Source organism: Lepisosteus oculatus, chromosome 23 (genome assembly GCF_040954835.1).
Source record: "Lepisosteus oculatus isolate fLepOcu1 chromosome 23, fLepOcu1.hap2, whole genome shotgun sequence".
Lineage (NCBI taxonomy): Eukaryota > Metazoa > Chordata > Actinopteri > Semionotiformes > Lepisosteidae > Lepisosteus > Lepisosteus oculatus.
In genome coordinates this window covers 4,004,438-4,018,856 of record NC_090718.1, presented here as the reverse complement: position 1 = coordinate 4,018,856, position 14,419 = coordinate 4,004,438, and the positions used below count along the sequence as shown (strand labels likewise).

Genomic DNA, 14,419 nt, shown 5'->3' with positions numbered 1-14,419 from the left:
CTACGCATTGTATTGATATTGGTTCCTTTTCTATGTTTTTTCTTGCTTGTTATTTCCAAGGCTTCACATTCAGCAGTTTTAAGCAACACACTCACCTGTGCCCAGTCGTCTCGCTCACTGACTAGATGGTTTATTGCTTGTGCAACAGCCATAGTCAAGTGTACCAGTGTCGGTCATGAATTATCCATTACCAAAAAGCTTTTAATTATAAACTGGGGAGGATAATGCACCCATTTGCCTTTGACTATCTCCATGAAACTGGGGCCTATCTTATTGTATTTTCACAAGTACGTGTTAGTTTTCTGCTGGAAGCGGTGGTAGGGAGGCCAGCCCAGGAGTAACAGTCAGGGCTTGAACTAGCAACATTCTCTAATGATACTATAACCAGGGTATATAAGCTCTTAATTTGATGCCCAGTGCTCACTTCTCTCACGATACGTAATTTTGTCTCATGCTGTATCTTTTGTCGCTGCCTTGCCCAGTGTTCATGTTTTGAGCAACTCAGAAGAATAGATGCCTGTTTCGCTAGTGTTTCAAAGATCCCGCCTCATTAAACATTACCATAAAGAACCCTTTTTTCTTAACCATCTGTGCAATCCAGCCTTCACTTAATTAGTGTAAAGTGCTCGGTTCCTCTCTAAAGCACTCTGTGGCAATAAGATTGAGAGAGTACTGCAAGAAATTCAAGATGATCTGTCGATTAAAAGATCTCGAATTTTTGTTTCCTTTTTTTTGTTTTCTGAATATTTATAAATGCTATAAGGATACTTTGCCCATATTGTTTAAATGCTTTATTTTACTCCACTAATTATATTATTTTATATAACTGTGGAGGCCAGCAGTTAAAGAAACAGTCCAGCCTGATCCTGGATCTCAGAGTGAATGAGTGTTCAAAGCTGTGGGGCACAAACACCCATGGAGAACTTTTGGAATAGCCTTTGCTATTATACTTAAGAGTGGTCCACAAAACCATTTGTTTTGTTGAAAGAGTTCCTTTCAGATATATTTTAATGAAATGTGAGACACCAATCAGACTTTAAAACAGTAAATTGAAAATTAACAATTAGATAATGCATTGCTTGCTACCAAAGTGATTTTTGCATTCTAGAATTGGTTTAGAATTTTTCAGCATGTAGGGTAGCATTTCCATTAAAAAAATCATTTCCAAAAGTAGCTGATTTGGCCACTTGGCAGCATGATGAGGTCATTCACAGCACTAAAGAGAATAGAGATGTATTAATCTATCACCCTGGTTGAGACATCAGCAGTGAAGAGGATGTGTACTGTAGGGATATGATGAGCTGTCACCCTGGTTGTGACATCAGCAGTGAAGAGGATGTGTACTGTAGGGATATGATGAGCTGTCACCCTGGTTGTGACATCAGCAGTGAAGAGGATGTGTACTGTAGGGATATGATGAGCTGTCACCCTGGTTGTGACATCAGCAGTGAAGAGGATGTGTACTGTAGGGATATGATGAGCTGTCACCCTGGTTGTGACATCAGCAGTGAAGAGGATGTGTACTGTAGGGATATGATGAGCTGTCACCCTGGTTGTGACATCAGCAGTGGAGAGGATGTATACTGTAGGGATATGATGAGCTGTCACCCTGGTTGTGACATCAGCAGTGAAGAGGATGTGAACTGTAGGGATATGATGAGCTGTCACCCTGGTTGTGACATCAGCAGTGAAGAGGATGTGTATGGATAATGATAAGCTTTCACTCTTGCTCTGGCATCACTGAGCTCATTGAAATAAAAAGTAAGGAGATTCTTGTTGTTTGCTTATTGTTAAACTATGATTGGTTGTCTGGAGTAATGTTTCAGTTGCTGTTACATTACATTCCAGGAAAGGCAAACGTCTGGTTAAGCATTAAAACAAATCAGATTGTTTAGCATGTTTTCTTCTGAGGCAGTCTGTATGCTGCATTTGTGTGCAAAGTGAAGTCTCCTCCAAGTTTAGAAAATTGAAATTCGTCTTTCAGTTGTATTTTGGTTTAAATAGGATTAATTATTCATAGCTGATACTTAGATATTTATAGATGATATAGCTGATTAATAGCCAGCTGCCATATCACCCTGCAGCTCCCAGCTGGTGTGAGCCTGGCCAGTACCTGGATGGGAGACTCCTGGGAAAGCTGAGGCTGCTGCTGGAAGAGGTGTTAGTGGGGCCAGCAGGGGGCGCTCACCCTGTAGTCTGTGTGGGTCTTAATGCCCAAGTATAGCGATGGGGACACTGTACTGTAAAAAAGGTGCTATACTTCAGATGAGACGTAAAACCGAGGTCCTGACACTCCGTGGTCATTATAAATCCCAGGGTGTTCTACTACCACTGTGCTAATAATATTAATTTCAGTAACGGGACATGTTGCAATTATTATAATGACAGGGCACTGACAGAGAAGGCACTAGAAGATGGGGCCATTGCTGAGAAGGTCATTTTAAAAGCTCAGAAACGGCTCCTGGCTGGATTTTTAAAGGGATCTTCTCGCGAACAGGGATTCATCCTGTTGAGGACAGCTGAGAGTGGAGAGCAACAGAACCATCTGTTTCACTCGAGCGGTTCAGGTTTCCCGGGGGGGGGAAGAAGAGCCTCTTCTCTTCGGTTTCACTGCTGTCGATTCCGTTAGCAGATGTGGAGTTGATGTCGTTTTCTTCATTTGGACGAAACGGGAAGCCGCGCCTGATGCTGGAGGTTGAAGGGGAGCGATTCCGGAGTTCCGAGAACGGGGAGAAGAAAGGGTTTTTTTTTTTCCCAAAGTTGTTCCCCTCGGACACAAAGACACGTGCAAGTGCTCGGCGTTGTGACGGCCAGAAGTTTGTTTCCCACCCTCCTGGAAGTGGATCTGAGCATCTCTCTTATTCTCAGATGAAGGTTGAAGACTGAAACAGGTCTTGATGAAGATGCATTGCAAAAATGCTTTAATAATAATAATAATAATAATAATAATGATAATAATCGCTTACACTTATATAGCGCTTTTCTGGACACTCCATTCAAAGTGCTTTACAGGTCATGGGGATCCCCTCCACCCCCACCAATGTGCAGCCCCACCTGGATGATGCTCCAGTACTCTCCCCACACACCAGCTCTCAGTGGGGAGGAGAGCAGAGTGATGAAGCCAGTTCAGAAATGTTGATTATTAGGAGGCCATGATGGGTAAAGACCAGGGGGAAATTTGGCCAGGACGTCGGGGTAACACCCCTACTCTTTTCGAGAAAAGCCCTGGGATTTTTTAATGACCACAGACTCAGGACCTCAGTCCTCGGTTTAACGTCTCATCAGAAGGACGGCGCCTGTTTACAGTATAGTGTCCCCGTCACTACACTGGGGCATTAGGACCCACACAGACCGCAGGGTGAGCGCCCCCTACTGGCCCCACTAACACCTCTTCCAGCAGCAGCCTCAGCTTTCCCAGGAGTCTCCCATCCAGGTACTGACCAGGCTCACACTGCTGAGCTCCAGTGGGGCTGCCAGCTGGGAGCTGCAGGGTGATATGGCTGCTGGCATTCTATACTGGTATATAAAGCTGCTGCTTTACTATAAACTGGGCATGGTTCCTACCACGTTTCCATGCTGTGATGGAGTCCCCATTACTTATAAAGTGCTTTGATTGGAGTGTCCAGAAAAGTGCTATATGAGTGTAAAGAATGATTAGTATTATACAGATAAGGGTATGTAGATGGTTTGATGACAGGAAATTACAGGTATGAGGTGAGGATAGAGTTAATGAAGCCCAGTGCAGCACATAAGCTCTGCTAGCATCACAGAAGACTGGTGTGAGATCCCCAGCAAGCTGCTGCATATGTTTAAAGACAGCCTCTGTTAGCCCTTTCAAAAGTATGCCGGGTGACGGCATCTATATCAACTTAGGGGGGAAAAAAATCAGCCAGCCGAGGCACTTTTATTCCCTTTCCCAACGGGGAGGAGGAAAAAAAGACTTGACACGCACCACGGAGGAAATGATTTACGAGCCAGCAACTCAAGAGGTGCTCTACTGTACATCGGGGGGGGGTGTACAGCGACCTTGACTGTCATCGGGGAGGGTGTCTGTATAAGGACAGGAAGAGCTCCGATAACATAATCTATAGGGCAGCCTGCTGGAGGAGGAGAGACGGGAATCGGACAAGATGCAGGGCTGGAGACGCGACGAGGATGGAGGGGCCAAAGAGAGAGAGAGGATCTGAGTGAGAGAGACAGGACAGGGGCAGGAGGAGAGAGGGGGTCTGAGTAAGAGAGACGGGACAGGGGCAGGAAGAGTGAGAGACAGACAGGCCGATGGGAGAGAGGGGGTCTGTGTGAGAGAGAGACAGGACAGGGGCAGGAGGAGAGAGAGGGTCTGTGTGAGAATGACAGGACAGGAACAGCAGGAGTGAGAGACAGACAGGCCGAGGGGAGAGAGGGGGTCTGTGTGAGAGAGACAGGACAGGGGCAGGAGGAGAGAGAGGGTCTGTGTGAGAATGACAGGACAGGAACAGCAGGAGTGAGAGACAGGCAGGCTGAGGGGAGAGAGGGAGTCTGTGTGAGAGAGACAGGACAGGGGCAGGAGGAGTGAGAGAGACAGGCCGAGGGGAGAGAGGGGATCTGTGTGAGAGAGACAGGACAGGGGCAGGAGGAGAGAGGGGGTCTGTGTGAGAGAGACATGACAGGGGCAGGAGGAGAGAGGGGGTCTGTGTGAGAGAGACAGGACAGGGGCAGGAGGAGAGAGGGGTTCTGTGTGAGAGAGACAGGACAGGGGCAGGAGGACTGAGGGTCTGTGAGAGAGACAGGACAGGGGCAGGAGGAGTTAGAGACAGACAGGGCGAGGGGAGAGAGGGGGTCTGTGTGAGAGAGACAGGACAGGGGCAGGAGGAGTTAGAGACAGACAGGCCGAGGGGAGAGAGGGGGTCTGTGTGAGAGAGACAGGACAGGGGCAGGAGGAGAGAGGGGGTCTGTGTGAGAGAGACATGACAGGGGCAGGAGGAGTGAGAGGAGTATCTGAGTGAGAGGGAGAGGCAGGGGCCTCTCCAGACAGCAGTGTAGAGAACAGGAGGAGATGGGGGAGAAGGACGCACAGCAGGGTCTGGGGCAGTGCGGAGGGCGAATGAACCAGGAGGAACCCCACAATACAAGGTGGGAAGAGCAAAGAGCGGCCAAATGCAGCTCCAAAACAAGACCAGAACAAGGAGGTGCGAGGGGGGAGGTCAAGTGGGGGGTGGGGAGGAGGAGGAAGCGCGTCCTGAGCGTATCTGGTCAGATAAAGGGATGGATGACCTCGGGATGAGGCGAAACATCCCCAGGGCTGCAGCAGCGCAGAGGGAACGTTGGAGGAGAGGTGTGAGGAGACTGGAAGCCGTGTGAGAGCACGTTGGCCCCTGAGCCCTGGAGCGCTGAAATCTCTTTCTCCAGCTCGCATGCTCCCAATCCCTCTCTCCCTCTCTCCCCCCCCTCCGCTCTCCTCCAGGATAGCCCGACGCAGCACTTTTCCCCCCAGTGTTGGCTTGTTTTTTCCTTTCTTGTTTTTGGAATCTGACCTCAGTCGTCCTCGAGCAGGGCGATCCTGCCGCGGCTCTCGCTCGCTCTCTCTCTCTCTCTCTCTCCCGGTCTCGGCCCCTCCCTCCTTCCTCTCTCGCTCCGCTCCCGGAGTGTCGGCAGCGCAGGGGGAGCAGGACGAGAGAGACCCGGGAAAAGTTTTCTCGCGGGAGAAGCGAGTGGCGCCCGGCTGCTCCCGTCGAAGGTAAGGAGGGCGTTTATCTCTGGGGACCAGGCCTGGCCTGTCCGGCGTGTGTGCGTGTGTGTGCATCCGTAGAGGGGGCCGAAAGCCCTTCGCCGTGCCCCGATCGGCGTGTGGACGTGACTTCCTAGTGGCCTCTCTTGCCGATACGCAAAGCTGCTCCTGCGTGTTTCCCGAGTCGCTGTTCGAACCCCTGATGGCTCTCGGTGTCCGGGAGTTCCGCTCCAAGAAAAAGCAGCTTGGGATGAAACTCGAGCGCCTTTCCCTGACTCGAGCAGCGTTGTAACGCCGGAGTGGGCTCAGGCAGGGACTGAGCAGGCACAGACGCAGGGTCTGTTCAATGCCTGTGGTCCAGCAGGGGGCGATGGCGTATATAACTCCAACTGAGTGCAATCAGGAGGTTAGTAGAGCTAACTGAGTATCTGAGAGTGGGATGTCAACAGCCTGGAGCATATTGCGGTGGCATTTCATAAGAAACTTTTGTACAAACGTTTTGCTTTTGAGATGATGAACAAGCTTTCATATGGTTCATGGCGATTCTTCCCTGGTTATTCTTCATGTGGATGGTCTGTTACTCTCCAGTTTTACTTCTTGTGTGTTAATAAAAGCAAGGAAATATGTGTGTTAGTGTAGCACAGCAAGAGGGTGTGGGGGGGGATTTACATTGAAGTGTGGAGCTCACAAAAGAGGAGATGCAATTGTATTGAATTCTTTGTGTCTTTTGATTAGATGCTTTTCCTGAAATTGAAAGTCGAGATCCGAGGGAAAGATGGGACAGGAGTAGCAGAGCAGCTTTGCACAGAGGCTGATTGAATTCAGATAGTGAGCCGAGTGACAGTATGTGTCACTTGCAAAGCCAAGAATTGTACTGAAGTGTAGCCAGATAACACAGCATATGAATATCAACCACTGTTTACTTTGCACTAGGTAATGTAGGGATAATAATGTCAACCAGAGGTCACAAACAAAAACTATGTGGATGTGCATTTAAAAATGAGAAGTGGGGGATGGGGGGGGCTTCTTTACCCTAAGAGTTGTGGGAGTATGGAACAAGCTAATTGGTGTTACATCTGATCCCTTTTGAGGAAACAGGTGGACGAGGACCGCAGATCATTCTGTAACTGGCACCCCAACCAGCTAGATGGGGTAGCCTCTTCTTGCTTACAATTTTTTTTTCCTTACCTATTTTCTTGCTCTTGGAAAAAGTAAAAAGGAGCAGTGCATGGACCCCCTGTTTGTTCAGGTCAGAGCCAGCTGAAACAGGAAGAAAGCACGGTGGAGCTGGTGTCAAATTCTGCAGCCTCATTAAATCCTGTATCCCCTGGCACAGTGTAAAATGAGACCGTGTCCTCTGCTGAGTCTTCTGCCGTTTTGCATATGAAGTGATGGCAGTTTGGTGCTGATAAACGGGAGTGCTTTGGTTCTGACGCGTTCTGTTCCAGAAGTTAAGGAGTTTGGAGTCGGATTTTACACCTGAGCCATGTTTGCTCTTGCATACTTCGACAGAAGTAAGGTCCCAGCCTGTTCCTTCTCTGCACCGCTCAGCTCACACAAAACGCATTTTGCAATTTGTAATTTGCAATAAATTAGAAAAAATAACAGTCATGGTTTCGATAGAAAAATACAAAAACCCATGATTACATAGTGGAAATAGAACATGAGGAAAAATATTAGGGCTAAGAACTCAGCAGTTCTCAAGGACCAGAGTTCTCTTAAGGGAACAGTTACCAGTTATTCATCAATATCTTACAGCCAATTTTTAAAAATAGGTGACCTACAGTGTAAGACTAACTGCATCAGGGCTCTTCAGGATCACAGTTACAATCTCCTGGAGTAACTGGACCGGGTCTGTCCAGGTCCAGGGTTACAGACCCCTGGAGTAACTGGACCGGGTCTGTCCAGGTCCAGGGTTACAGACCCCTGGAGTAACTGGACCGGGTCTGTCCAGGTCCAGGGTTACAGACCCCTGGAGTAACTGGACAGGGCCTGTCCAGGACCAGGGTTACAGACCCCTGGAGTAACTGGACCGGGTCTGTCCAGGTCCAGGGTTACAGACCCCTGGAGTAACTGGACAGGGTCTGTCCAGGTCCAGGGTTACAGAACCCTGGGATAACTGGACCAGGCCTTGCCAGGACCGGGGTTACAGAACCCGGGAGTAACTGGACCGGGCCTCACCGGGACCAGGGTTGGACACCATTGTAGGAACTGAATCGTTGCTCTTCAGGATCAGGGTTCAATACTTTTGCTCTCTTTGGGGCAGGAGCTTTGTATGAAGTAGTGAAGATTCTTTGTTTCTTCTAGAGAAAATGAGTGAGGTACTTTGAATTCTCATCAACTGAACGGATACGTTTTCTGGATTCTTTTGGCATCTACTGCTTGGTTGAAAGAAAAGATTGTTAAATAAAGGTATCAATATTGGATATTTACTGAATCAGTGGTAGAATCTTCTCCTGTACAAATGCCTTTATGCTTTAGTCTCATTGTGTGGTGAAGTTGTTTAATTTGCTTCAGGTTGTGTTTTTGTTGGAATTTCTCATTCTTTGCTTTTAGAGTTGGACTTCTCCAGGTACAGATTGTCTTAAGGAGATGTCCTTGAACAGACTTTCCACCTGTTTTGTTGACTCTGTTGCAGCTCTAATTCAGATATTAGTTATCAGGTTTGGCCGTTATGATGTGACTCAGACTCGACTCGACTCCCATGACTGCTACTCAGGAGGCTCTGCGTTATTATTTTTTAGCTGAAAAATGCTAATTACCAAATATGTTTTGTACTGCTTGGGCTTCTGGCTTTGTGCAGTGAATACAAAATATATCAAGGCATAGGGTTGTGTGTGTTTTGTGCATGGTGCCTTGGATTCAGCAATGGGCTGTGAGATCCCTCTGCTCACTGAGAAAGTCTATTATTAGTCAGATTATTTAAGAATGTAAGAAAGGAGATAAACAAATTGGCCCGTTTGGTACTGGGCAATATAGTCCAGTTCTAATCTGAAGATCTCATGGTTCAGGGCTTCTTACTCTGCTGAAGACCAGCTCTCCACAGAGAGTCTTCTCACTCTGCTGAAGACCAGCTCTCCACACTGAGAGACAAGAGTCATCTCACTCTGCTGAAGACCAGGTCTACACAGAGAGAGACAAGAGTCATCTCACTCTGCTGACGGTGATTGTCTTGTAATGCGCTTTACCATGGCGGTGAAACTCACTGCCCAAATCCATCAGCATCTCTGGGACTGTGGCCATCTTTAAAACTTGCTTAAGGGCCTGTCTTTCCTCCATAGCTCTTAATCAATTACTTAGTTTTTATGTGTTAGGACTGTTTTCTTTTACTTGTTATAAAATGTTGGTAAATTTTTAAATACTGAAAGAACCATAACGTTTTTGTGAACAAGCCTGTATTTTTATTTTCCCCAAACACAATACAATATATTAAAACATTTTGATTCCCCACCCCACACAAAGTCCCCCTTGCACGTTCTCCCCAATTGTAAAACCTTAATATACTGGGACATAACGCGGGGGGCGTGGCCAATGTGGGGGCGGAACCAATGATTAAGGGTGAGGCGTTGCCTTAGCAACCACCGCTACTCTGGATAATCAAGGAGGAGGGGGCCTTTAAGACCCACTGAGGACCTCCCCGCAGGGACCAGGAAGCAGGATTCCAGTCCCGACGCCCCCACAAGGGGAGGACCTTCCCGCGACTGACCCGGAGGGGACTGGGAAGAGAGCGGAAGGCCGTCGATTTCCTGCGGTTTATTTTCTTTTTGTTTTCTCCTGTTCCACCATAGATCTCCCACCAGGACAGGTTGAGTACTTTCTTTTTTGGGGTGGCCACATGCTCCTTTTCTTCCAGACCCCGTGAAAGAGGGGAAAGTCCAGTCTGGATCCGGCTGTTCCAAGCGGTTCCCTTTCCCCAGGCTGGATCCTGCTAAATAGGGACAGTCCAGCCTGGACTTCTGTTTTTTTTTCCCTTTGTGCTGTTTTGTTTTGCCTTCGGTTTCTGCTAATCTCACACTGTTACAGAAAGATCAAGTTCTGTAGGGCTCTGGAATATGCTCTGCTGTCCTGTACCGGATGCGCTGTTAGCAAATGTGATGCCTGTAAAACACTGTATCCTGTAGCTGCTCTCAAATGTTACCCCTTGGGCATCAGGCAGCACAATACTAGTCCAGATTACACAGCGGCATTTTCATCAAAGTGTACTTTTCCTTTTGTCTCGAAGACGGGTTCCGTTTCTGACCGGGCTTTGTACAATGTGTGCACCCAAAGTTCTCGCATTGTAAAGCGTTTTCAGAGCACATGAAAGCCATATTGTGCCAAAGGCCTACGTGAGGCCTGCCTTTAACCCCACTGCCTGCTCCAATATGCAGAATAGTGTGTGTTTCCTCAGAACACTAACATTGAAAGAAATTGCAGCTGATCAAGGCTCCACGGCCGAAACGTCGTGTTTCTTTTCTTTTCATGCTCTTCCCAGCAGGGAATAAACCTTGACCTGTTCGTTTGCAGCCTACGCGTGCTGCCGCAGCTCCCTGCTTGCCAGAACTAGGCTTGGCTCAAACGAAAATCATTCAGAAGTCAAAAGAGGGGAGGAAATGGGGGGAAAAGTCCCTGCCTATTGAATTAAAAAGCACTCACGAGTCACTTGTTTGCAAGGAAAGGGAAAGGGTTGTTAAACACCGGCTATTGGAAAGCTATAGAGTCGTTATACCACAGACAACTTGTTTCTGTGATGTGAGGTGGCATTTGTGCGCGCGTGTCTGTGCAGAGGAGGAGGAAAGGCTGAAGGGCATGGGTGGCGATACTGGATGGGAGAGTTGACGGGGCTGGCTTTGCCACGGTCCAGGGCCACACACTTCCACGGACGTGGGCTGGCATCCTCTTGGCTCCTTAGCCGTGTGCCCTCAGGGATGGGCCACCCCGCCTCGCATCTTTTCTGGCTTCGGACCGTCTTTGTGAGCGTTCCTGAGCCCCCGGCTTCCGGCAGGTCGGTCTGTGGAGCGGAGGAAGAGCGAGCCCGCGTTGCTGTCCGAGCCTCAGAGGCGCTCACCACCTGGGTCGCAACCATCCCCCCCCTGCTCGGAAACATTGGCGCCACAGGGCATCGCGCACGAGCCCAGCGAGGGCTGACGTTTCCACGCGAACGTCTGACGCTGGCCGTTTTGAGCAAATAAACCCCAGGCGGACGTCATAGTGAGCCCCCACCCAGGGTGGAAAATAAAGCACAAGGAAAAGCTCGCTCCATCTCGGGGAAAAAAAAAAACGAGGCATCCCCCCCCTTGGCGTTCAGACGGAGAAATCCGTCCTGCTGTAGGGGAGTTATTGATTTCTCCTCTGCCTCTCCCCCCTCTCGCTCTCCCGCGATCTGAAAACTTCTGAGGCAGCAGATTCGCTGGCATCTGGTTGCTGCTGCAGTATTTTCGGCCTTGCCATGTGTATGTGTGTGTATATATATATATTTCCCTCTTTCCCCTTGCTGAGCAGTGCTGCAGCTGGGCACGTGACTGCCGAACACCTTCCCCGCTTCGCAGGCAACTTTGCACCGAGTCATTCTGCAAACCGGCCGCCCCCCCCCCCCCAGATTCCACAACCTCGTTTTTTTTTCCCCTGATCATTCCGAAATCGGTCTCCTCTTGCTTCCTCCACTGGAGAGGGGGCGATTCACTGGGTGTGGAGCAGCAGCTCCTACCCCTGTTCCTACTGCTGCTGATCCCCTGCACATGGGAAAACACCCCCCATCGTGCCCGTATTCACACACACACACACACACCAACCACGTCCTTTACAATACAAAAAAACACCTTGCAAGCCGTTCAACCCATCCCTCTCCTCTGATTTCTAGTAGCATTAGTAGCATTCTAGTAGCCATATCACCCTGCAACTCAGCACTGGCAGCCCCACTGGAGATCAGCAGGTGTGAGTCTGGTCAGTACCTGGATGGGAGACTCCTGGGAAGGCTGAGGCTGCTGCTGGAAGAGGTGTTAGTGGGGCCAGTAGGGGGCGCTCACCCTGCGGTCTGTGTGGGTCCTAATGCCCAAGTATAGCGATGGGGACACTACACTGTAAACAGGAGCCGTCCTTCGGATGAGATGTAAAACTGAGGTCCTGACTCTCTGTGGTTATTACAAATCCCAGGTGCAAGATAGGATACACCCTGAACTGGGCACCATCGCAGGACACACACACACACACACCAGGGCCAGTTTTCCCAGAAGCCAGTTAAACTCCTATAATAATAATAAACTGTATTTTATATAGCGCCTTTAAAGCTGGCTTCTCAGAGTGCTTAATTTGAACACTTTCTGTTGTTTTCAGTTCTTAATTCTGTCTGTTGTGTTTCTTAAGCTGAAAGCTCCCACCTTTGAGAAGAGAAAGACCTGCAGAGGTTCTAACCGAGCGTCTTGCTGGTTCGGTTCAGGATTAGTTTACGCAAAGAGCTCAGCTGTGGTGAATACCAGCAAGGGTGTGTTTCTTGGGGGGAGTCCCCAGGACCAGCGTAGGGAATCCCTGCTTTAAACGGATTTTTTAAAGACATGTTAAGTCCGTTCCTGGTCTTCTGTATTCAGGACTAAAGAGAATCAGTCACTGTCATCCACATGTGAAAGATATTGCATTAAGACCTAGCTTTCACCTCTTCATTCCTCATTGAGCTGATTGCTGAGTGGCAGTGTCCTTCTTATATTGCGACTGCAGCTGTGAACAGGATTCCCGAGCGCTTTAGTGAGGACAAGATCATGAAGACTCTGTTATACTCCAGTTACTCTCTAGTTATTGATGCGAGGTCTTCTGTTTTGACTCATCAGTCAAGATCCTGAACCTGATTCTTAACTGCCTGTTGATGAGTCCTAGAAAACATGTAGGACTGGGGCTTTCAGGGCTGGGATGCTTTAATACAAGTCTCAAGGTTTACAACCTTGTTGTGAAGATCCCCTGTATTTGGGGCTTGGAGAAACGGTAGTACAGGTGTGCTCAATTCTTGTGAAATGTTGCTGGAGCCAGTTCCTTCATTTTTTTTAATGTATGATTAGACGATCAGTAGGACAATTTGGGTGCTGATTCGATTACAGTACTAAGGGTGAAAAGTAGTTTTGAAAATGTGTTGCAGCCAGCAAACAATTATACCCCTGTACGTCCTTTACACAAAGGCTGGGGGGAGTGTGGTACGCGTCACCCAGGCATATGGTTGAGGCCCATACCCTGGCTTCTTTTAAGAAACTGATTGATGAGATCCTTGGATTACTTAGATACTCACTACTTATTGGGCCAGGTGGTCTGAATGACGTTCTCTCGTTAGCGTCATTCTTATGTTCACAAGCAATTTGCCTTCAAGAAATCAAACTAACCTTCTGGGCCGAATGGCCTCCATTCTTATATTTTAAGATAAAGTGCCTTTTGACAATCTATCAGCGTGTTTTCAAGGTGAATTCCTAGATCATTTTTTAAGATGTCATCCAAAAGTGTGTGCATATTTAGTATTCATATTATGTACCAGATTTGTTCATTGACCTTTGCAGTTGCTGGTCAGCGTGTAGAGAGTACAGCAGGATTACAACTTAAAACAAGTGTGATGCAAAAGTGGTGAGCAGATCTCCTGGGCTCTGGGCAGGGATCAAACCCGATTGCTTCCCTCTCGAAAAAGAGATTTGATAGCAAAGAGTTTTTCTCAGATGGCTGACAGATGCCTTTTGCTTTCTCTTCAACCCCCTTCATTTCCACATTTAGAATGTGCCGGGAGAGTCCACGCTTGTCTGTGAAGATATCGAGCAGGGCTGTGTGATCTTCGGAAAACACAGGCAGGTTTATCAGAAAAGGGGACAGGCGATTTATGGCCTCAGGAAATAGATAAATCACCCCCTTAATATAAGCACTTAGCCTAATTCATATCTGGCTACACAACAAATAAACTGCGGCCCTGATCAGCAATTAGACCTGCTTAAAAGCAGCTTGAGGGAGCTCGTCTTTCAATCAAGTCAAAGGATGATTAGCAGTGACTGGCACTGGACTCAGCACTTAGACAATGAAGGCAGAAGAAAGGCAACTCATTTTGTGATTAACACGTTCCTGTGTGGAGTGATGTGGAGTTGTTTAGAGCGGGCAGCATTCTGAAATCATTTTGTTTGCCTTTTTTGTTCCTCAAGTTATGAAAAAATCAGAAAGTGCTATTGATGATAGCCTGGGCAGTGTGTGTGCAAGACACTTCCAGGAGCAAAGTTGTCGGAACTGAAGACTGAGCCTGGTTTGCAGAAAGCAGGTCATGGGTGAGAGGCAGTGGTGGACAAGACCACAGTTAGAGGCCTGTGCCTGATCTTGCTTCATCTAGCTGTGCAGTGTCTCTGACTTTCTTTTCAATCTGTAAGCTTTAACCCCTTCATTCCTCATTGAGCTGATTCCAGAGTGGCAGTGACCTTGTAATATTGTGACCTCAGCTGTGAACAGGATTACTGAGCGCTTTAGTGAGGACAAGATCACGAAGACCCTGTTACACTCCAGGTACACTCATGCTAAGTCAGTATTCCTGGTCCTAAGGACCTGCAAAGTATTCTGTTTCCAGTCTTGGACTCATCAGTCAAGATCCGGAACATGATCTTTAACTGCCTATTGAAGAGTCCTATAAAACATGTAGGATTAGCGCTATACCAGTATTTCTGGTCCTAAGGATCTGCTAGGTCTTCTGCTCAGACTCCTCTCCCTTGGTTGGTGATAGAAAGGCATGCT

The 14,419-nt window shown here is 48.1% G+C and overlaps 1 long non-coding RNA gene across 4 annotated transcripts in view; it reads left to right on the top strand.

Moving 5' to 3' along the window:
- The window catches only part of LOC107075711 (uncharacterized), a 55,179-nt gene that overhangs the window by 10,449 nt on the left and 30,311 nt on the right, over positions 1 to 14,419 (top strand). The window contains exon 1 of one of the 4 annotated variants that reach the window (XR_011183134.1): positions 2,985 to 5,716. The exons of the other annotated variants lie outside the window; for them this stretch is intronic. This is a non-coding gene — a long non-coding RNA (uncharacterized lncRNA). Of the gene's footprint in view, positions 1 to 2,984; positions 5,717 to 14,419 lie in introns of those variants that run through there. 4 annotated transcript variants of the gene reach the window in all.